The sequence below is a fragment of the Rhamphochromis longiceps genome, linkage group LG23 (assembly GCF_057381845.1).
Source record: "Rhamphochromis longiceps isolate RC_006_pf linkage group LG23, R_longiceps_female_GT1.1, whole genome shotgun sequence".
NCBI classification, from domain to species: domain Eukaryota; kingdom Metazoa; phylum Chordata; class Actinopteri; order Cichliformes; family Cichlidae; genus Rhamphochromis; species Rhamphochromis longiceps.
Window position 1 is genome coordinate 18,669,323 of NC_140578.1, and position 21,942 is coordinate 18,691,264.

General features: G+C 45.2%; 5 non-coding genes across 5 annotated transcripts; 2 read left to right on the plus strand and 3 right to left on the minus strand.

The window, feature by feature from the left end:
- Positions 1-15,776: 15,776 nt before the first annotated feature.
- trnaw-cca (transfer RNA tryptophan (anticodon CCA)) lies at positions 15,777-15,848 on the minus strand. The gene has a single exon. It is a non-coding gene; the product is annotated as a tRNA-Trp (tRNA).
- A 759-nt stretch (positions 15,849-16,607) lies between these two features.
- Positions 16,608-16,690, plus strand: trnas-uga (transfer RNA serine (anticodon UGA)). The gene has a single exon. It is a non-coding gene; the product is annotated as a tRNA-Ser (tRNA).
- A 2,470-nt stretch (positions 16,691-19,160) lies between these two features.
- Positions 19,161-19,232, minus strand: trnam-cau (transfer RNA methionine (anticodon CAU)). The gene has a single exon. It is a non-coding gene; the product is annotated as a tRNA-Met (tRNA).
- A 1,306-nt stretch (positions 19,233-20,538) lies between these two features.
- Positions 20,539-20,610, minus strand: trnaw-cca (transfer RNA tryptophan (anticodon CCA)). The gene has a single exon. It is a non-coding gene; the product is annotated as a tRNA-Trp (tRNA).
- Positions 20,611-21,369: 759 nt separating this feature from the next.
- On the plus strand, positions 21,370-21,452 carry trnas-uga (transfer RNA serine (anticodon UGA)). Its single transcript has one exon. It is a non-coding gene; the product is annotated as a tRNA-Ser (tRNA).
- The last annotated feature ends 490 nt before the right edge of the window (positions 21,453-21,942 follow it).

Below are 21,942 nucleotides of genomic sequence, written 5' to 3' on the forward strand. Positions count from 1 at the left end.
ATAAGGTGCAGACATGCAGCTTACCTGTAGCTGTTGTGAAACACAATCAAACCACCTGAGTTTACCACCACAAACTACTGACAGCTAACATCATCCTCCAGAGAAGGAGAGAGAAGAATCAAAGCAGAGAGCACAACCCACCCAACCACACTTATAATTCAGTGTAATTCATTTCAATGAAACCTCAGCAGAGGGTTGCTGAGCTAATGAACAATCTTTAGGGTGGATTCACTTGATTTGTGTGTGTTGCAGAATGTGGCATGGTGGAAAATTGAGAAAATCCCCCATTAAGCATTGGGTTGGTATTATTTTTCATTTTAATAATCGCATGCTGTGTTTTTGTGTGAGCTGTGAGGTGTGGGCCACAACCATGTGGAGTGGAGATTCTACTCTAGTCCAGCTGCCAGCTCTTTGGAGTGCACTGTTACAGCATGGAAGCCAGTTGACATGAGACATGAGAAAAGTGCACATTTCAAAGGAAATTATTTTTAACCTAACCTGGAAGTTTTTGCTTTTAAAATAATCAAATGACACTGGAGGGAGGACTCGTTTTAATCAGGATTCCTGTGGATTTGCTGTGATAAAATTACTGGAGTGGAGATGCTCGGTGTGCTGAGTTCATGGAGGAATAGCCTACTCTGGAATTAAAAAGTAACCAATGAGAGGAAGTTGGTAAAGACTTCAGCTCTCAAACTTCTGAAGTTTGAGAGCTGAAGTCCCAGGATCTGGTGTGGAAACCTACTCCTTAATAACAGAAGCCCTGATAAGGTGGATGGAAAGCCTTTCTCAGAAAAATGCAAGATTGATATGTGTTTGGCTGCTCTTTCCCTTGACGTACCACTTTTTCCTGTGTGTAGCCAGTCTAACATTTCTAACCATGGCAGCTTTGGGCCTTTGATTGCAGTCCAGAACTTTGTCTTCAGCCACTAGTCTGCTTTAGAGGAAAAATAAATCTTGCGTTACTCCATTTTCAGTGTGTGTGGTGGTTTCCTACTGGTCACTATTAGAACTTAACACATTCTTGTAAGGAGGCTGTGGCGGAGGTGTGGCCCTGGGCGCGGCTGCAGGGAAGGAGTGGTGCAGTGAGCTCAACAGGGTGGTGCTGGAGAGGCAGGTGAGAACACAGATGATGGAGTTTGGGCTGATGACGGTTTCCTTCTCCTTTTTTGTGAGACGGGAGAGGAGCGGAGGGGAAGTGGGGATCAGCTGAGACGGGAGCTGTCCAGACGGTGGACTGTCAAAACGAATAAAAACTCAGAATAAACGTTGCATCTGGCAGTAACAAACTGTGTTTGTGTGTGTGTGTGTGTGTGTGTGTACGTGGGTGAAGTGCATCTCACAGAGGCCATTTTGTGGCATACATAACATGTGTTCATGCATCATTACAATGACAACAAATCTTTTGATCTTGCTTGCTTACTATGCTTAAAACTGATTCTCAGTCTGGGACTTTATTTATTGTAAACATCACTCTGAGGGGAAAAAATGTGCTGGACTGAATCTCTTTGTGAATTCAGAGTTTAAAAAAGCCCCTGGCTGGGCCTTGGGGGCTTTGGTCTTGGTTGGTGTGTTGCCGGGGTTGTAGGCGGGTGGGTGTATGGGGGCCCAGCCCTGGCGCAGGGTGCCGCCGGTGCGTCGAGCCACCTGGGGGGCTCTTCAACTGGTGAGGGAGGTTGTCACATCTTGCAGGAGCTTTCCTCTCTTCAGGAACTCTCTCTGCAGGAGGGGGAGATACAGGAGAGGTGGAGGAAGATCTCAGCCTGGGCATCTATTGTCTTATGTAGTCTGGAAGATGAGTGGATGATGGGGTGGGTGCAGTTTTCTCTGTGGTGGGGTTGGGTGGACTGTCCCGGGCTCTGTGGGGCCGGGAGGCGCTGCTGCACTGGGCCCAGGCCCATCTGGCGGGTCGCGGAGTATGGGGGTGCCTACTGGGGTCAGCGGGGGAGATGGCCCCAGGGAGGGGTCACTTGCCCCTCCCTTCCTTCCCTCCCCATCTCCAGCTGCCTCCCTCTTCCCGCTCCACCACAACTACCCACACATGCAGGGCCTTGGAGTAAAGGTGTGTCACCAGGGTGCAGAGGAGGCATCCCCCCCTCTGTCCCCTTCAGGCTGCCTCTGCCTCAATTTTATCCCACAACTTAGACATCCACATTACTCACACTCTCATTACACATACATATAGGATCTTGGGGGTGGGCACGAAACACGGAATCCAAATTACCATCAGGGTGTACACCTCACCCCTGGCGTCGTTGCCCACCTCTCAATTTTAAATACACGTAGACATTGAGGGCTAGCAGGAGGGACCATGCGCTTATCTGCTGCTATCTGGCAGGTAGCTCCATGCCCTCCTGGGTTTTAAATGCACCCCCCCCCGGCTTCTGCTCTGCGGCTGCTGAGTGACCCCTCATCTGGGACTCTCCTCAGCTCTTTCTAGGACAGTGGCACGGCTACTTTACCAAATTACATGAAGGAACCTTTTGAAAAAAACAAGCGCGTCCATGCTCACAGGTGTACACACGGGTGATCACACACACAAACTACACCCTTTTTGGCTCCTACCTTAAAGCACACTGTGTGCTGTCGATATTACGTGCTGCACAATAATGTTTAAGACTTAGTATTTACTGTCATATTCTCATATATCATTGTGATGTTGTTTATTCTATTACTCTCGTTTTCTTCTGCTTGTTTTCTTTTTTTTTTCTCAACAGGTGATCCAGGTGTTTAAAAAAGTATAAAAACCTCACATCTGAGGTTAATCAAAAAAGATCAACAAAACTATAAAGCATACAGCATGTGTAATGCTTAAACAACGTGATATGATATATCAGGATAACACAAAAAATATTTAATAAACAAACACATAATCAGCCGAAAAAGAACTTTGGTTTGAGGTATCAATGCTTTCTTCTCATCAGCACTCACGTACACTATTTTGAAGTGTCTAGTTGCTCTTTCACTCAGCCGCATTTTTTCGCAGAGAAAAACAGGTGGCTGATTACCACCTGATCACCACCTGTTTTTAACATAGTGGGTGATGAAATTGAGCCCACATCTCCACCTAGTGGACAGAGAAAGAGCTACAGTTTTACATTGTACTACATTTACCCTTCCTCTTGTGTTAGGGTCGGCACTGACCCGTTTTAAATTTTAAATGCATAAAAGAATCACATAAATGTGTTTATTGTATCAAGGCTTTTTGACTTTGTCAGGAACCTCTATTTTTTTTTATATAGAATAGCATTTATTATTTACCAAAGTTTTAAAGATATTTTCTTAATTTGCATGTTTTTTATTCTTTTTTATTCTTTTTTTTTATTTTTTTTTATTTTTTTTTGCCTGTCCCGTTTGGTTCTTTTGCCATCAGAATTATTGTCTAAAGGCGAAGAAAGATGCTCAACCGATTTACTTTACCAAATTGACCATCCCAGTCTTGCCGTGATGGTCTATTTGATTCACCTTTTCTTGTTTCTTTTATTTATTTTTTATTTTTGCTTGCTAGATACAGGACAGACGTGAATGAGGAAAAGAAAAGGGAGAAAGGAAGGGGGGAAAAAACTGCGGAGAAGAGGGACGGGGATAAAGGGCAAGAAAACAAAAACCAACTAAATAAGCAGACAAAAAATACATATATCAATCACCTGGATCACCTGTTGAGAAAGAAAAAAGAAAACAAGCAGAAGAAAATGAGAGCAATACAATAAACAACATCACAATGATATATGGGAATATAACAGTAAATACTAAATATTAAACATTATTGTGCAGCACGTAATATCGACAGCACACAGTGTGCTTTGAGGTAGGAGCCAAAAAGGGTGTAGTTTGTGGGTGTGATCACCCGTGTGTACACCTGTGAGCATGGACGCGCTTGTTTTTAAAAGGTTCCTTCATGTAATGATCTGCTAGAGGGTGTGGGGGGGCCACAGCCCCGTCCTCCAGGGCATGAAGCAGGTATGGAGGAGATCAAGACTCCAGACATCCAGAGGCCCTCAGAACACAAGAGACCAAGGAAAACCAACAGAGGGGCAAACGCGCCACTATCCCAGAGAGAGCTGAGGAGAGTCCCAGATGCGTGGTCACTCAGCAGCCGTGGAGCATTAGCCAGGGGGGGTGGCAGTGACGTGCCCGTGAGCTCCGCCGGCAGCCAGCTGTGCCTGAGTGAACGAGCCCCAGGCCGAGAGGCTGAGGGCACCCCACCCCCGAAGTGGCCCGAGCGAGCCCCAGGCTCCAGGCCCCAATAAGCAGCCAACAAGGGGTGAGCCACAAAGAACCACCAACGCAATAATGTCTGAGGGCGTCTGCCACTGGCAGGGGAAGTGGTAGGGGGAGATAGGCCTCCATACCTTTGAGGGCCTGAGATGTCCCCAGAGATGTGGCATCTGATACCCAACCTGACATATAGACACAGACATACAGGCACACACAGATACAAACATCCATTCCCACCCTCATGCTCTCATATGCAATTACTCAACACTCAACCAACGTGGAGACAGACATAGAGACACTGTACACACAGTTACACTCCCCAAGCATACTCTAAGCCCCGGGTCTAGGCCCCTGGAGGGGGAAACTGCACACAGACCCAGGTGGTGTTACCCTTTTCCCTGTGGTGGGGAGAAGCAGACCACCCCGACTCCGCAGCAGCAGAGATGCCCCACACTCCAGACCCCAGTCGGACGGCCAACTCCTCCTCCTGGCCCCCTGCTCCAGCAGGTCGCAGGGTGTGAGAAGACTCCAAACCTCCCTCCGCCCGCTCATATGTAGTGTTAATGCATGTGTGTTTTAAGGTGCATTTAAAACCCAGGAGGTAAGCGCATAGCCCCTCCTGATAGCCATCAGTGTCTACGTGTATTTAAAATTTAGAGGTGGGAAACGATGCCAGGGGTGAAGTGTACACCCTGATGGTCTGTGTGTTTTGTTTGCCATTTTTATTCAGTTCCATTTACAGAAGCCCTCTTATTCAGCTACTATTCACACCTATCCAATGTATTCACACCTGGTGCTTTCAGAAAACAATGGAACGTCCAGCTACCCGGGCCCCCTCCCCAGACGGTCAACACTTGCGGCTCCCCCATCACCTCTACCACTCAGTAAAGCTCACAAATTTCTCCATGTGCCTTCACACCTCTTCACAAATGCGTTACGGGAGCTTCTTTTTCTGCTAAGATAAGGTTGCAATTAGTCGGAGGAGCTCATATACAAAAGTTGCAACGGTGCCCTGGAGCATTGAGTGACTGACAGTTCTCCAATCACCGGTTCACACCACTGTACTTACATACTAATCATTCATGTACAAAATGTGCTTGTCTCCAAGGAGAGTCCCTCTTCTTCTCTCCAGGCTTTATAAACAAAAACGGTGGGAGATGTCGATCAGTGGCATGTGCACAGACTTTGAGTCACATATTAATTCAAACAGGCTGCAGTCCTGTCACTCTTGGTTGACCTTGATGTGATTTGAATACGCAACCTTCTGATCTGGAGTCAGATGCGCTACCCCACAAGGTCCCACAAACCTGCCCCTCTGCCCAAAACTTCTGAAAATCTCTGCAAAGCCAATCCATCTTCTTTCCACACAAGACATCAAAATTGTTGCAGGGGGCTACTTGTTATCACTGCTATAGAAAGGCTAGAATGACAAATCTTAATCCTTTCTGGCTACGTTTGGTTTTCAGTTAGGCGGCAGTACCTGGGCCCTATTTCAGGAAGCCGGTTTAGAAAACTCAGAGTGAAAAACGATACTCAGGGTTGAGTAACCCCGAACTGTCCAACTCGGAATATTCGGTTTCAGAAAGGCTGATAACAATTAGTTCAGTCAACGCGGAGTTGCTTAAACCCCAAGTTAAGCGCACGCACGAGGATACATAAAGCCCTGATTAGTGGAGCACAGATTAAGCGAGTCACCATGGAGACGGAGGGAAAGAAGGCGCGGTCAATGTATTTTACAGCGCTTGAGGCCGAAATTCTGATGGCAGCATATGCCGATAACATGCAAATTTTGCAGAAAAAAAGTAACACAGCCTCAGCTGCAAAAGAAAGGGAGCATGCATGGCAAAACATAGCCGACAGAGTCAATGCGTGAGTGTTAATTTAAACATTGATCTAGGGATTTCCACCCATTTAACACGTTATTTTATTATATTTTATTTTATTTTTTATTTCATACATTTTATTTTGTGATGTGAGCGCAGGTGCAACCCAACAGGCCCCAAACGTTCCTGGCAGCAAGTAAAAATGAAATATAAAAATATAGTCCAAACAGGTAAGGTGTAATTGTATTATGAGCCATAGTGCTTGATCTGTTTGTCCTATGTAAATCAATTGCAGTTAGAGGCTACATTAATTTCCCCTCTGTAAGCACTTATTGAAATTATCTGAGCACATTACAAGTACATTGGACTTCCTTCCACCACCTGCCGCTGGATCAGAGACTTCCTCTCAGACCGTGTACAGAGAGTTAGAGTGGGGCCTCATCTTTCCTCAGCCCTCAGCCTCAACACCGGCTCTCCACAAGGCTGTGTACTGAGTCCCCTACTGTACACTCTGTACACACATGACTGTGTTAGTTCCCACCCAGACAACACAGTCATCAAGTTTGCAGATGATACCACTGTGGTGGGGCTCATCTCAGGGGGAGATGAGACTGCATACAGAGCTGAAGTTCAGAGGCTGTCAGATTGGTGTGCAGACAACAACCTGGACCTCAATACCACCAAAACAAAAGAACTGGTAGTTGACTTCAGAAGGAGGAAGTCCGAGCTGCAGCCTGTCAGCATCAACGGGGAGTGCGTGGAAAGGGTCTCCAGTTTCAAGTTTCTGGGTGTGCACATAGACACAGACCTCCAATGGAGCTCTAACACCTCTGCGGTCTTAAAGAAGGCCCAACAGCGTCTCCACTTTCTGAGAATCCTCAGAAAAATGGACCTGAAGAAGGAGCTGCTGACCGTCTTCTACCGCTGCTCCATTGAAAGTGTGCTGACATATTGCATCGGTGTGTGGTTCTCCAGCTGCACCACAGCACACAGAAAGGCACTCCAGAGGGTCATCAACATGGCCCAAAAAATCATTGGACATCCTCTTCCCTCCCTGAAGGACCTGTACAGCACTCGCTGTCTCAAGAGGGCACGCAGCATCCTGCGGGACGGTACACGCCCAGGACACCGGGTGTTTAAGCTGCTGCCGTCTGGCAGGAGGTTCAGGCTGCTGAGGTCCCGAACAAATAGACTCAAGGACAGCTTTTACAACAGGGCAATAGCCCTGATCAATGTAAATAGCTGACCTGACTGGATACCTCCCTGGACTTTTTAGGGGGAGGTAACAATGTTTAAAACGATAACAATAATATTTATATTTATAACAAGGTGCAATAATAATTAATGTGCAATAATAACAGTGTGCAATACACATACACTTATTCTTCTTTTTTATACTAAGTTAATATACTGTGTTGTGTTGTTTGTTACGTTGTGATGTGTCATATCGTGTCGTGTTGTGTTATATGTAGTGCCGACGTAGGACAGTTTTTCCAATTTCATTGTACTACTGTACTATGTATGACTGTGCAATGACAATAAAGAGTTATCTTATCTTATCTTATCTTATATTTGCTTACTCTGTATGCTCAAATGTGACCCGTTATGGCCACTAGAAAAAAAGCGGAGGCCCGAAAAACAGGTGGGGGTCCTCCACCACCACCACCACTCACAGAGCCTGGCCACTTGGCTTCCACATTTGTGATAATGTTGGCAGCATCACATATGATCTTCACAGTGCAGAGAACGCAAATTAGCATCCATTACTAATAATGAAATAATTTGTTAGTTTGAAATGCTACAGGGAACTATGTACCTGCACATTAATGCTGTGGAAAGACTTCCTGTTCACATAGTCTCCTTCATTTACTGAAGGAGCAATGATTGGAATGTGAGTGCCATCTATACAGCCAATCACACCTGGGAACCGTGAAAATAAATGTAAAATTTAAGTAGTAGTTCAAGTATCACCACATCATGAATTAAGTTTTGTTCATAATAATAATAATAAATTTTATTTATGAGCGCCTTTCAAGTCACCCAAGGACACTTTACAATAGGATAAAACACTTAGTAAAACAATGGCAGAATAAGAACAATAAAATAACGCACAAGATAAAATGAACAAACAGTGTATTCACAGTGAATATTCAGATTTGAACAGATGAGTTTTGAGTTGGGATTTAAACTGGGGGAGAGAACCAATATTTCTTATTTCAGGGGGCAGAGAATTCCACAGCCTGGGAGCAGAGCAGCTGAAAGCTCTGCTTCCCATGGTGGTGAGGCGGAAGGAAGGTACAGTAAGCTGGACAGAAGAAGAAGAACGAAGTGAACGGGCAGAACAAGTGGTGGTTAACAGGTCAGAAAGGTAAGAAGGAGCGAGGTTATGAATGGCCTTGAAGGTGAGCAGAAAAAGTTTGAAAATTATCCGGAATTTCACAGGGAGCCAGTGAAGTTCCTGAAGAACAGGGGTGATGTGCTGGTAAGAGGGGGTTCTGGTGATAATGCGAGCAGCAGAGTTCTGAACCAGTTGAAGCTTATGGAGGGATTTTTGGGGGAGACCATGCAGAAGAGAATTGCAGTAGTCAATACGGGAGGTAACAAGACTGTGGACAAGAATGGACGTAGACTGGGTGGAAAGAGAAGGAAGCAATCTGTTAATGTTATGTAGATGGAAGTAGGCAGAACGGGTGAGGTTATTGATGTGTGATTTATAAGAAAGTGTACTGTCTAGGATGACACCAAGGCTCTTAACCTGAGGAGAAGGGAAAACTGTGGAGTTATCGATGGTAAGTGAGAAATGGTTTGCCTTCAAAAGGTTGGATTTGGTGCCAATAAGGAGGATCTCAGTTTTATCCTCATTGAGCTTTAGAAAATTAGAGGTAAACCAGGATTTTAACTCGGATAGACATTCTGTAAGGGAACAAGGTGGGAGGGAGGAATCAGGTTTGCAAGAGAGATATAACTGGGTGTCATCAGCAAAACAGTGAAACTGAAGATCAAATTTGCGGAAGATGGTACCTAGAGGGAGGATGTATATTATAAAGAGAAGAGGGCCTAAAACTGAGCCTTGGGGTACACCAGAGGTGACGGGGAATAGGCGAGAGCGGAATGATCTTAGTTGAATAAACTGGGAACGGTCGAGGAGATATGATTGAAACTAGGCGAGGGGTGTGTCAGAGATGCCGAGAGAGGAAAGTCTGCTTAGAAGGACAGAGTGAGAAATGGTGTCAAAGGCTGAGCTCAGATCTAAAAGGACGAGAATGGTGAGAAGACCAGAGTCAGCTCCGATTAAGAGATCGTTAGTGACTTTAAGTAGAGCAGTTTCGGTACTGTGACATGAGCGAAAACCAGATTGAAATCTCTCATAGATGTTATTATTAACCAGGTGTAAATGAAGTTGAGCTGCAACCACTTTTTCGAGTATCTTAGAAATGAAGGGTAGATTGGAAATCGGACGGAGGTTGTTAAAGTTGTTAGGATCTAAAGAAGGTTTTTTCAGTATAGGAGTGACTAGAGCAGTCTTCAATAAGGAGGGAACGATACCGGTGGTGAGAGAAGAGTGAATGATAGCACAGATGAGTGGGAGTAAAGAAGAGAGGCAGGATTTCACAAGCCCTGTGGGCATGGGGTCAAGATGACATGTGGCAGGCTTTGATTTACATATTAACTCGGAAATATCAGATAAATCAGGAAGATGAAAAGTGGAAAACGGCTCAAAAAGGAGAAAAGGTTCTGGAGAGGGCGTAGACACAACATTTGATCTGAGTTGCTGGTGGATGTTATCGATTTTCGTAGTCCAGAACAGCATCAAGGAGTTGCAGGTTTCAGAGGAATAGAAGTGTGGTGGTAAAGCGTTGGGGGGTTGAATTAGTTTGTTGAAAACTGAAAACAGAGTCCTAGCATTACCCTCATAAGAACTGATAATACCAGAGTAGAAGCTTTGTTTGGCCTTGTTAATGGAGTCTTTATACTGAAGTACATGGTATTTATAGATTTCTGAATCAACAGTTAAACCAGATTTCTTATATTTACGCTCTAGCTGCCGAGCTTTGGCCTTCAGAGCTCGGAGGTCAGAGGTAAACCAGGGAGCAGAGCGAGTGAAGGAAACAGAGTGGGTTTTTACAGGAGCCAGAGAATCAAGGACAGTGCGTAGACAATTATTATAATATAACAACAAATCATCAGGAGTAGAATAGAAGTCCGGAATCTGAACATTGTCCCAACTGGTAGTGAGAATGTCCATATCAATGTTCTTGATGTTGCGGAACGAGATGAGACGGGTTGGCTTGGTAGAAGAGCAGCAGAGAGTAAGGTTAAATGAAAGGAGGAAGTGGTCAGTTATGGGGATTTCAGTAGCAGAAAGATTCAAGGGAGTAAGACCAGAACAGCAGACCAAGTCCAGGGTGTGTCCTTTAGAGTGAGTGGGGAAGTCAATAAATTGTTTAAATTCAGAGCCTTCGAGAGAGGAGGAAAAGTCTCTGGTGAGCAGAAGGTCATTATTGTCCATGTGAATGTTGAAATCTCCCACCAAGATCACATTTGGGGAGAGAGATGAAAGATGGGTTAGTAGATTAGCAAAGTCACTGAGGAAGACAGGGTTAGGTTTGGGGGGGCGGTATACAGTAGATATGATAGTGGGAATGGGTCCAGTCAGCTCACATGCAAGGACCTCTAGAGAACTAAAGGTATCAACATTAACCGGCAGGACTTTCAAGTGCATCCTGCTACCTGCAATTTTGTGGAATCCCTCTTTGATAAATCTTGTGGGTCTATGACCGGGGAACACCACAAACGAGTACAGGAGACGTTTCAGTGCAACTGTAGCATTCCTGACTGCCCGACAGACGGTAGACTTGGAAATGTGCTCAGCGTCACCAATATTATACAGAAAGCTCCCGTTTGCAAAAAAGCGAAGTGCAATACAAATAATATGTACAGAACTGAGAGGATGTCCACGATGTGTCACATGAGCAATATTAGGCCTGAGGATGTTATTCAAATAAAGTGTAGATTGTGCTGAAAAACGGTAACGTTCACACAGGAAATCATCAGGAAATGATAAACACACAGAAAATCATCAGGAAATGATAAAATGTCCAAACGCGCTCTAATCACTCTCTCCCGGCGGAGAGCTCTGCGGAGAATTTGGGCTTCAACATCTACTGGCTCTTCAAGGAAGGGACACGCCATGTCTGACACTTCCTAAAGTCAGGTTTCCGACAAAGAGGCGGAGACAGTCAGGGTTAGTTGAAGTAAACCTGCTAGGGGGCAGGTTAGCTTCACGGAGTGTGTCGTCATAGTAACTCACTCAGAATTAATCTAAACTCGCTTTGTGAAACCGAAAACCAAGAGTTTTCGTTAACTCAGGGTATACTTACTCAGAGTTTGCACTAAACAGGGCCAGGGCCCTATTTCAGGAAGCCGGTTTAGAAAACTCAGAGTGAAAAACGATACTCAGGGTTGAGTAACCCCGAACTGTCCAACTCGGAATATTCGGTTTCAGAAAGGCTGATAACAATTAGTTCAATCAACGCGGAGTTGCTTTAACCCCAAGTGAAGCGCGCGGACGAGGATACATAAAGCCCTGATAAGCGGAGCACAGATTAAGCGAGTCACCATGGAGACGGAGGGAAAGAAGGCGCGGTCAATGTATTTTACAGCGCTTGATGGCAGCATATGCCGATAACATGCAAATTCCGCGGAAAAAAGTAACACAGCCACAGCTGCAAAAGAAAGGGAGCATGCATGGCAAAACATAGCCGACAGAGTCAATGCGTGAGTGTTAATTTAAACATTGATCTAGGGATTTCCACCCATTTAACACGTTATTTTATCATATGTTATTTTATTTGTTATGTTATACATTTTATTTTGTGACGTGATGTGAGCGCAGGTGCAACCCAACAGGCCCCAAACGTTCCTGGCAGCAAGTAAAAATGAAATATAAAAATATAGTCCAAACAGGTAAGGTGTAATTGTATTATGAGCCATAGTGCTTGGTCTGTTTGTCCGATGTAAATCAATTGCAGTTAGAGGCTACATTCATTTCCCCTCTGTAAGCACTTATTGAAATTATCTGAGCACATTACAAGTACATATTTGCTTACTCTGTATGCTCAAATGTGGCCCGTTATAGCCAACAGAAAAAAAGCGGAGGCCCGAAAAACAGGTGGGGGTCCTCCACCACCACCACTCACAGAGGCTGAGCAGTTGGCCCTCAGCCAAAACAGTGGGCGCCCTGTGGCCGAAGGCATCTCTGCGGGGACATCCTCTGAGTCAATAACCCCGCAAGACACAAGTGCCTACATAGGGGGTAAATTCAAAATAATACATGATGTGCATACATCCTTTCTTCACAGTCACCTTTGCAGTGCTACTCATTCATTTGATAAACTCTTTACCATAATGAATTATTTTGTAGTGAAGTTATTTTCCTACTGATTTTGCCTTCCCTCAGTCTTGGTTGTCTTTGAGAGCATAATGACAATGAAGTGTAAGGTGATTGGTATGTTTGTTAATTGCCATTTGGTCCCTTGTAAGTTATAAGTGACCTGTATGAACCTCATATTCTATCAGTTGATGGTGGTGGTGTACTGCATCTGGTGCAGCCTCCTGTTTTTTTTTTTTTTTGTTTGTTTTTTTTGTTTTTTTTTGTTTTTTTGTTGTGTCCCGTTTGGATCTTTGGCCATCAGAATTGTTGTCTTAAGGCGAAGAAAGATGCCAAGCGGATTTATTTTACCAAGTGGATCATCATGGCCTTGCCATATTGGTCCATTTGATTGACCTTTATTCTAATTATGAATTTATTTTATTTTCAGTTGCTACAAACGGGACAGACATAACTGGGGGATAGGACAGGAAGAGAGAATGAAAGAAAGAGAGGGAGAGAGAGAAAAACAAAGGGGAGAAGAGACGGTGAGAAGGGGGGGAAGAAAGAAAAAAACAAACAAACAAAAAAAACAAAACACCTGGGTCACCTGTATGGAGAAAAAAAAACAGAAGAGAAAGCAAACAACAAGGAGCAACATAATAAAAAAAAACGGCACCATCACAATAAACTAGCTAGCAGTAGATATCAGTAGATACTAAATAATAAACGATATTGTGCAGCACGCAAGATAGACAGCGCACAATGTGCTTTGAGGCAGCAGCCAAGAAAGCTGTAGTCCGCGTCTGTGAATACCCGTGTGTACACCTGTGTGCATACCTGTATGGATCAGCATGCTTGCATTCCAAAGGTTTCTCCATGTAACGATCTGCTAGGGAGTGTGGGGAGCCAAAGCCCCGTCCTCCAGGGTATGAAGCAGGTATGGAGGAGATCAAAACTCCAGACATCCAGAGGCCCCCAGAACACAAGAGACCAAGGAAGACCAACAGAGGGGCAGCCGCGCCACTGTCCCAGTAAGAGCTGAGGAGAGTCCCAGATGAGGGTTCACTCAGCAGCCGCGGAGCAGAAGCCAGGGGGAGTTGCAGTGACGCGCCCATGAGCTGTGCAGCCTCCTGTTGAGCCAGACCAACATGCAGTTGTGAGTAATACTCCACAGATTATATGAGTTTACAGTAGAACAGCAATGTTGTTAATTTCTTTACTACAGGAAAATAATGAAGAAACAGTGACAGCTGTTACAGAGGAGGAAGCAACAAATCAAATTCAAATTCAAATTCAAATTTTATTTGTCACGTACACAGTCATACACAGTACGATATGTAGTGAAATGCTTGGACAACTGCTCGTGACCTAAAGAGAACAAAAAAGGAAAAGGCTATGAATAAGATAGGAAATAAATATGAAAAATTAAAAAGGGTAAATTTAACTAGGAAGGAATAAAATATAAATTAAGGTTAAAAATGAAATAACTGTACAACACAAATTAGAATGAAGGGTAAATTTAACTGGGAAGAATAAGATAAATGGTAAATGGCCTGTATTTATATAGCACTTTACTAGTCCCTAAGGACCCCAAAGCGCTTTACATATCCAGTCATCCACCCATTCACACACTGGTGATGGCAAGCTACATTGTAGCCACAGCCACCCTGGGGTGCACTGACAGAGGCGAGGCTGCCGGACACTGGCGCCACCGGGCCCTCTGACCACCACCAGTAGGCAACGGGTGAAGTGTCTTGCCCAAGGACACAACGACCAACACTGTCCAAGCCAGGGCTCGAACCGGCAACCTTCCGATTACAAGGTGAACTCCCAAATCTTGAGCCACGATCGCCCCGTGGCTCAAGATTAAGATAAATATATAAATTAAAGATAAAGATAAATATATAAATTAAAGTTGAAAATAAAATAACTGTACAACAAAATACACAATATAGAACTATATAAGAATGTATGAAAAAATCTAAATATAAATAAATATATACACAATAACAGCAGCTGTACAAGTATTAACCGGAAATGAAGAATATAGTGACCAGTGTTGTGCAAAACCAAAGTCCAGAAAGTCCAGTGTGTGTGTAAGAACCATATGTGTGGGTCAGTACTGTGTGGTGGTGTGATTGAGAGACCGTATCGCCTGCGGGAAGAAGCTCCTCCTCAGTCTCTCTGTGTTGGTCTTCAGGGAGCGGAATCGCTTTCCTGACCTCAACAGAGAGAACAGTCTGTTGTTGGGATGGCTGAGGTCCTTCATGATCTTCCTGGCCTTGGTCCAGCACCGCCTGCTGTAGATTGAGTGCAGGTCAGGGAGCTCGGAGCGGATGGTGCGCTCAGCTGACCGCACAGCCCTCTGTAGAGCACGTCTGTCCTGCATGGTGCTGTTCCCGAACCAGGTTAAGATGTTTCCCGCCAGGATGCTCTCTATGGTGCACGAGTAAAAGTTCCTGAGCACCTTGGAGGGCAGTTGGAAGTCTCTCAAGCGTCTGAGGTGGTAGAGACGCTGTCGGGCCTTTTTCACCACGGTGTTGATGTGACAGGACCATGACAGGTCCTGCGTGATGTGAACTCCGAGGTATTTGAAGCTGTCCACTCTCTCCACTGGGCACTCGTTGATGACGTGGGTCTGGTAGTTCCTCTCCTGCTTAGTGCTGAAGTCCACTATCAGCTCCTTTGTCTTACTGACGTTTAGAAGGAGGTTGTTCCTCTGGCACCAGTTCTCCAGATTCCTAATCTCCTTCAGGTAGGCCGTCTCGTTGTTATCAGAGATCAGGCCCACCACGACGGTGTCGTCAGCAAACTTGATGATGGTGGTGGAGCTGGTAGTGGCCACACAGTCATATGTGTACAAAGAGTACAGCAGGGGGCTCAGAACACACCCCTGGGGGGCTCCAGTGCTGAGAGTGGTGGAGGCTGAGACATGTCCGCCCATCCTTACTGCCTGTGGTCTGCCAGTTAGGAAGTTGGAGATCCACTGACACATAGATGAGCTGAGTCCCAGATGCTCCAGCTTGGTGGTGAGTGTGGAGGGAATTCACCTCTACCACTCAGTAAAGCTCACAAATTTCTCCATGTGCCTTCACACCTCTTTCCATACTTGAAAGGGATGTAAACAGACTCTCTAAGACACAGGACCCATGCAAAGCAGCTGGGCCAAATTCGGTGCCTCCATCCACCCTGAGGCACTGTGCTGATCAGTTGTCTACAGTGTTCACTGACACCATCAACAACTCACTGGAGACACGTCATGAGTCATGGACCTGAATTTCTGGACAGACGGACGAGTATGCCACAAGCAACTAAAAACCTCCTATTGGAAGGGAATCACAGGCTGCAGTCCCCTCACTCTCGGCTGACCTTGACGTGATTTGAACACGCAACCTTCTGATCTGGAGTCAGATGCGCTACCATTGCGCCACAAGGTCCCACAAAGGTGCCCCTCTGCTCAAAACTTCTGAAAATCTCTGAGAAGCCAGACCATCTTTCCACACAAGCAATTTTTCTGCAACTGGAGGTTGTTCAACTTGTGAATGCAAAGAGGTTGTGCCAAAGACGCATGTCATTTCAGACCATGCATGTCAACATGCACACGTAGAATCTCTCTTTATACTTGAAAGGTTCTCCTCTTTGAGAAAAGAATACAAATCGAGGTTTGAAGTGCGCTTGCAGTAGTCAATCAAAGGCCTAATATAGTGTCTGTCATTCAGTGCTCACGCTCTGATGAGCTTTGCAAGCCAGCTAGACAAATTCTTAACAATGCATATTTGTTACTGATGCTTGTCAGAGAAAGACAAAGTCCTTGGACAGTGTCTAAAAATAAAAGACCTTCCTCTCACACACACCTAAAAAGTGATTGCTCAGAAGGGAGTGCTTTTGTACGTGATGATCTCCTGTCTCAAACACAAGCTGCTCTGGAGAGGCTCCTTGTGCCGTCTGCACCAAAATGCTATTCATGGGGGTAGGAGACCAGTGCTGTCAGCCTTGAATGAAATCTTACCTGACTAAACGACCTTACACTTCACACACAATGGTCTCTTCAACGACTGTTAATGGTATTTACCAGAGAAGTGACTTCTGACTAGGGAGTGTTCTGGCATGTGATGATCTCCAAAAGAACCAGCGCTGTTGGAGCAGGGAGCAGGCATCTCTCACCACAGGCCAAAAGGTGCAGGTGAAGTGGAGGAGCTGTGATGGCCGAGCGGTTAAGGCGTTGGATTTGAAATCCAATGGGGGGTTCCCCGCGCAGGTTCAAACCCTGCTCACAGCGAAAATGCGTTACGGGTGCTTCTTTTTCTGCTAAGATAAGGTTGCAATTAGTCGGAGGGGCTCATATACAAAAGTTGCAACGGTGCCCAGGAGCATTGAGTGATTGACAGTTCTCCAATCACCGGTTCACACCACTGTACTTACATACTAATCATTCATGTACAAAATGTGCTTGTCTCCAAGGAGAGTCCCTCTTCTTCTCTCCAGGCTTTATAAACAAAAACGGTGGGAGATGTCGATCAGTGGCATGTGCACAGACTTTGAGTCACATATTAATTCAAACAGGCTGCAGTCCTGTCACTCTTGGTTGACCTTGATGTGATTTGAACACGCAAGCTTCTGATCTGGAGTCAGATGCGCTACCATTGCCCCACAAGGTCCCACAAACCTGCCCCTCTGCCCAAAACTTCTGAAAATCTCTGCAAAGCCAATCCATCTTCTTTCCACACAAGACATCAAAATTGTTGCAGGGGGCTACTTGTTATCACTGCTATAGAAAGGCTAGAATGACAAATCTTAATCCTTTCTGGCTACGTTTGGTTTTCAGTTAGGCGGCAGTACCTGGGGCCCGTTCTTCGTACCTCGCTAAGTAGGTTAGCCGGATTAGATTGTTGACGATTTCGCGTGATCCTGGATCAGTCGGTTCCCCGAAGCTCATCCGGGACTTGCTGTCATAGCAACAGAGCCGTAAGCGTAAACCTGCTCGGGAGCAGGTTTACTTTATGTAAACAGGATTAGATCGCGGCCACGCAGGTATGTCCGCGTCATCATACGAAAGCAACAGCGATATTCCACCACTGTTTCACCATAAATAAATAACATCAATGTAACTAAAGACAATGCAGCACCTGATCCATTTATTGATTTCACACAGGTCATTTCCTAAAAAAGGGAAATGTACTATTAACATTCTATTACATGTATGTGATTATTACAGATTTAATTCATATTTCAGAGTAGCAATTGTAAATTACTTCGTGTAATCAAGATGAGAGACCACGGCTATAAAAGCGAAGGTGGATTTGGGAAGCCTGTCGCAGCCATGTCCTGTCCGTTTACGCGAGCAACCCATTGCGGAAGGTGCAAGATTGATAAGGAGAGTCCTCAGAATTCAGCGTATATTGCGGGATAGACAGGATCCTTTAGCTCAGCGCGACAGTGTGCTCATAGAGAGATATCGATTTTCCCGTGAGGGTATTATTCACTTAACCAACTTGTTGACGAGGGGGTGCAGGACCACCACCTGTCTTTTTTTCCTCTGCCCTTTTCTTGGTTGCTGTTATAAACAAACAGATTATTCCAGGGTCTCTTTCCAAGAGACTAAAAGCAATATAAGTGATAAATATTACCATTCTGTAGGATATTCTTATATTTCACTTTTACCTGTTCCCATGTTCTAGTGGGTCCTGTCGTGGCTCTAATGTGAAAGAGGATAAAATATAACATATTATAATATAATGTAATATAATATTGGATAATATAGTGTAATATAATAAATCTACCCTACCGCCTACTGGTGTTGGCCAGAGGGGCCGATGGCGCGATATGGCAGCCTGGCTTCTGTCAGTCTGCCCCAGGGCAGCTGTGGCTACAACTGTAGCTGCCTCCACCAGTGTGTGAATGTGAGAGTGACTGAATAGTGGCATTGTAAAGCGCTTTGGGTGCCTTGAAAAGCGCTATATCAATCCACTCCATTATTATTGTTATTATTAAATTACTTACGAGTTTAATTTGTCAGCAACTTCCTGCCAGCCCTCGCTCCTTGATTTTGCAGCCTTTGCAGTGTTCCCTTGCGTTCTGATTAAACTCTGAAACTCCTGAAATCCCTCACTCAAGAGTTCTTGCTCTGCTGCCGAAAAATACCGAGCCGAGCGCGCTCCGTCGACATTTTCGCCGACCAATCAGAGGGTTGCCGATCAATGTTTCTACTATCGATGCGTGGCCCCTTTTACGACACCCAGTGATGTCACATTACTGCGTCCAGCTGTACTAATCGTCAACAGCAGGTGTGTTCGGGGAACCGGATTAGCGAGCTCACGGTTAGCGCGATGATTTGATCTTGGATGTGTCATTTGATCTTGGATGTAGTAAGCGACGTACGAAGAACGGGCCCCTGGTCACTGGTCTCCCGGCAAACACAGCCAGCCATTTGGGTACACCCAAAGCAACACAGTGGTCCAACCGTTTACCGTCACTTTAGCAGCAGGTACACCGTTGCCTCCATTGTTGTTCTTGTGTTGCAAACAGGTGATGTCACGCTGTTGAGGTAACAAAGTGAACGGGCTTTGAAGAAGATGTGGCGAACAGGTTATATTCACTAGGATTTGCTTCTTAGTTAGGCAACTTCTGGGTTTAGTCTGTTTTGTCCAATTTTTGGAAGGTGAATGGCTTCTTCCTGGAAACCTATCCCAGACTTGTAAGCAAGCCTTTCGGAGAACAGTTGTTTAGTACGTCCTGAAAACAGACGAGCCTAGCAGAGGATGGTTTCGATCCATCGACCTCTGGGTTATGGGCCCAGCACGCTTCCGCTGCGCCACTCTGCTCCACACGTACCACAAGACTAGTGCTGCTTAAAAGTGGGCCTTCAATAACATCTTGCATGAACAAACTGTGGGAATTCTGAAGGTGGACGGTACCCGTTTGAACACTGACTTTTATAAATCTTTGTCACCTCAGCGTTCAATGCTTCAAAGCTTCTTGGACTGCTTGTCAGGTCTCGTGTGCGGCCCAACAGATTTTAAGCTAGGGTCAGGAAAACCATTTCCTCGTTAGCTGCTAACTCGAATCACTGAGCTTATTGTGTGAGCCACTGAGTCGCATAGTCACGTAAACGCTTAGACGTGAAAACACTGACACTTGGTGTTGCGTATGTTTACTTCCTAAATAAACCCATGAACTCTCTTCAATGAACCTTATTTTACCTTTAGTTAACTAAAATCGACGTTCTGTTACACGAACACACTCTGCTGATGCACTTCGATGCTCTTAATACTTCCCGCTGATTGTCAATGGTAGTTCTCATCGGTAGAGATGTAATACCGTCTGTAATCACAAGCACCGACATTAGACATGAAATCTGAATGTATCCAACACAGCGGACACAGTGACATTGTCCACAGTGAAAAACTATCCTGGATATGATGAGCTTGCTTCAGAATGCCAAGCCCAGCTCTGAAGCTGCTTTTAGATTTCATTATCATTCAAAACTGTTTGTTTGCTCGGAATGAAAAACTTATACTTGATATTTGAATGTTTTTTTCTTTACAATAATTTTGTGAGTTTCTCTTTGGTGCAGTCTTTACTTCTTTCAACTATGTGTTTACATGTATCTCATGGCATTGCTCTCTGTATACCTGCAGCATGTGGGTGTTTTGTTTGCCATTTTTATTCAGTTCCATTTACAGAAGCCCTCTAATTCAGCTACTATTCACACCTATCCAATGTATTCACACCTGGTGCTTTCAGAAAACAATGGAACGTCCAGCTACCCGGGCCCCCTCCCCAGACGGTCAACACTTGCGGCTCCCCCATCACCTCTACCACTCAGTAAAGCTCACAAATTTCTCCATGTGCCTTCACACCTCTTTCCATACTTGAAAGGGATGTAAACAGACTCTCTAAGACACAGGACCCATGCAAAGCAGCTGGGCCAAATTCGGTGCCTCCATCCACCCTGAGGCACTGTGCTGATCAGTTGTCTACAGTGTTCACTGACACCATCAACAACTCACTGGAGACACGTCATGAGTCATGGACCTGAATTTCTGGACAGACGGACGAGTATGCCACAAGCAACTAAAAACCTCCTATTGGAAGGGAATCACAGGCTGCAGTCCCCTCACTCTCGGCTGACCTTGACGTGATTTGAACACGCAACCTTCTGATCTGGAGTCAGATGCGCTACCATTGCGCCACAAGGTCCCACAAAGGTGCCCCTCTGCTCAAAACTTCTGAAAATCTCTGAGAAGCCAGACCATCTTTCCACACAAGCAATTTTTCTGCAACTGGAGGTTGTTCAACTTGTGAATGCAAAGAGGTTGTGCCAAAGACGCATGTCATTTCAGACCATGCATGTCAACATGCACACGTAGAATCTCTCTTTATACTTGAAAGGTTCTCCTCTTTGAGAAAAGAATACAAATCGAGGTTTGAAGTGCGCTTGCAGTAGTCAATCAAAGGCCTAATATAGTGTCTGTCATTCAGTGCTCACGCTCTGATGAGCTTTGCAAGCCAGCTAGACAAATTCTTAACAATGCATATTTGTTACTGATGCTTGTCAGAGAAAGACAAAGTCCTTGGACAGTGTCTAAAAATAAAAGACCTTCCTCTCACACACACCTAAAAAGTGATTGCTCAGAAGGGAGTGCTTTTGTACGTGATGATCTCCTGTCTCAAACACAAGCTGCTCTGGAGAGGCTCCTTGTGCCGTCTGCACCAAAATGCTATTCATGGGGGTAGGAGACCAGTGCTGTCAGCCTTGAATGAAATCTTACCTGACTAAACGACCTTACACTTCACACACAATGGTCTCTTCAACGACTGTTAATGGTATTTACCAGAGAAGTGACTTCTGAGTAGGGAGTGTTCTGGCATGTGATGATCTCCAAAAGAACCAGCGCTGTTGGAGCAGGGAGCAGGCATCTCTCACCACAGGCCAAAAGGTGCAGGTGAAGTGGAGGAGCTGTGATGGCCGAGAGGTTAAGGCGTTGGATTTGAAATCCAATGGGGTGTTCCCCGCGCAGGTTCAAACCCTGCTCACAGCGAAAATGCGTTACGGGTGCTTCTTTTTCTGCTAAGATAAGGTTGCAATTAGTCGGAGGGGCTCATATACAAAAGTTGCAACGGTGCCCAGGAGCATTGAGTGATTGACAGTTCTCCAATCACCGGTTCACACCACTGTACTTACATACTAATCATTCATGTACAAAATGTGCTTGTCTCCAAGGAGAGTCCCTCTTCTTCTCTCCAGGCTTTATAAACAAAAACGGTGGGAGATGTCGATCAGTGGCATGTGCACAGACTTTGAGTCACATATTAATTCAAACAGGCTGCAGTCCTGTCACTCTTGGTTGACCTTGATGTGATTTGAACACGCAAGCTTCTGATCTGGAGTCAGATGCGCTACCATTGCCCCACAAGGTCCCACAAACCTGCCCCTCTGCCCAAAACTTCTGAAAATCTCTGCAAAGCCAATCCATCTTCTTTCCACACAAGACATCAAAATTGTTGCAGGGGGCTACTTGTTATCACTGC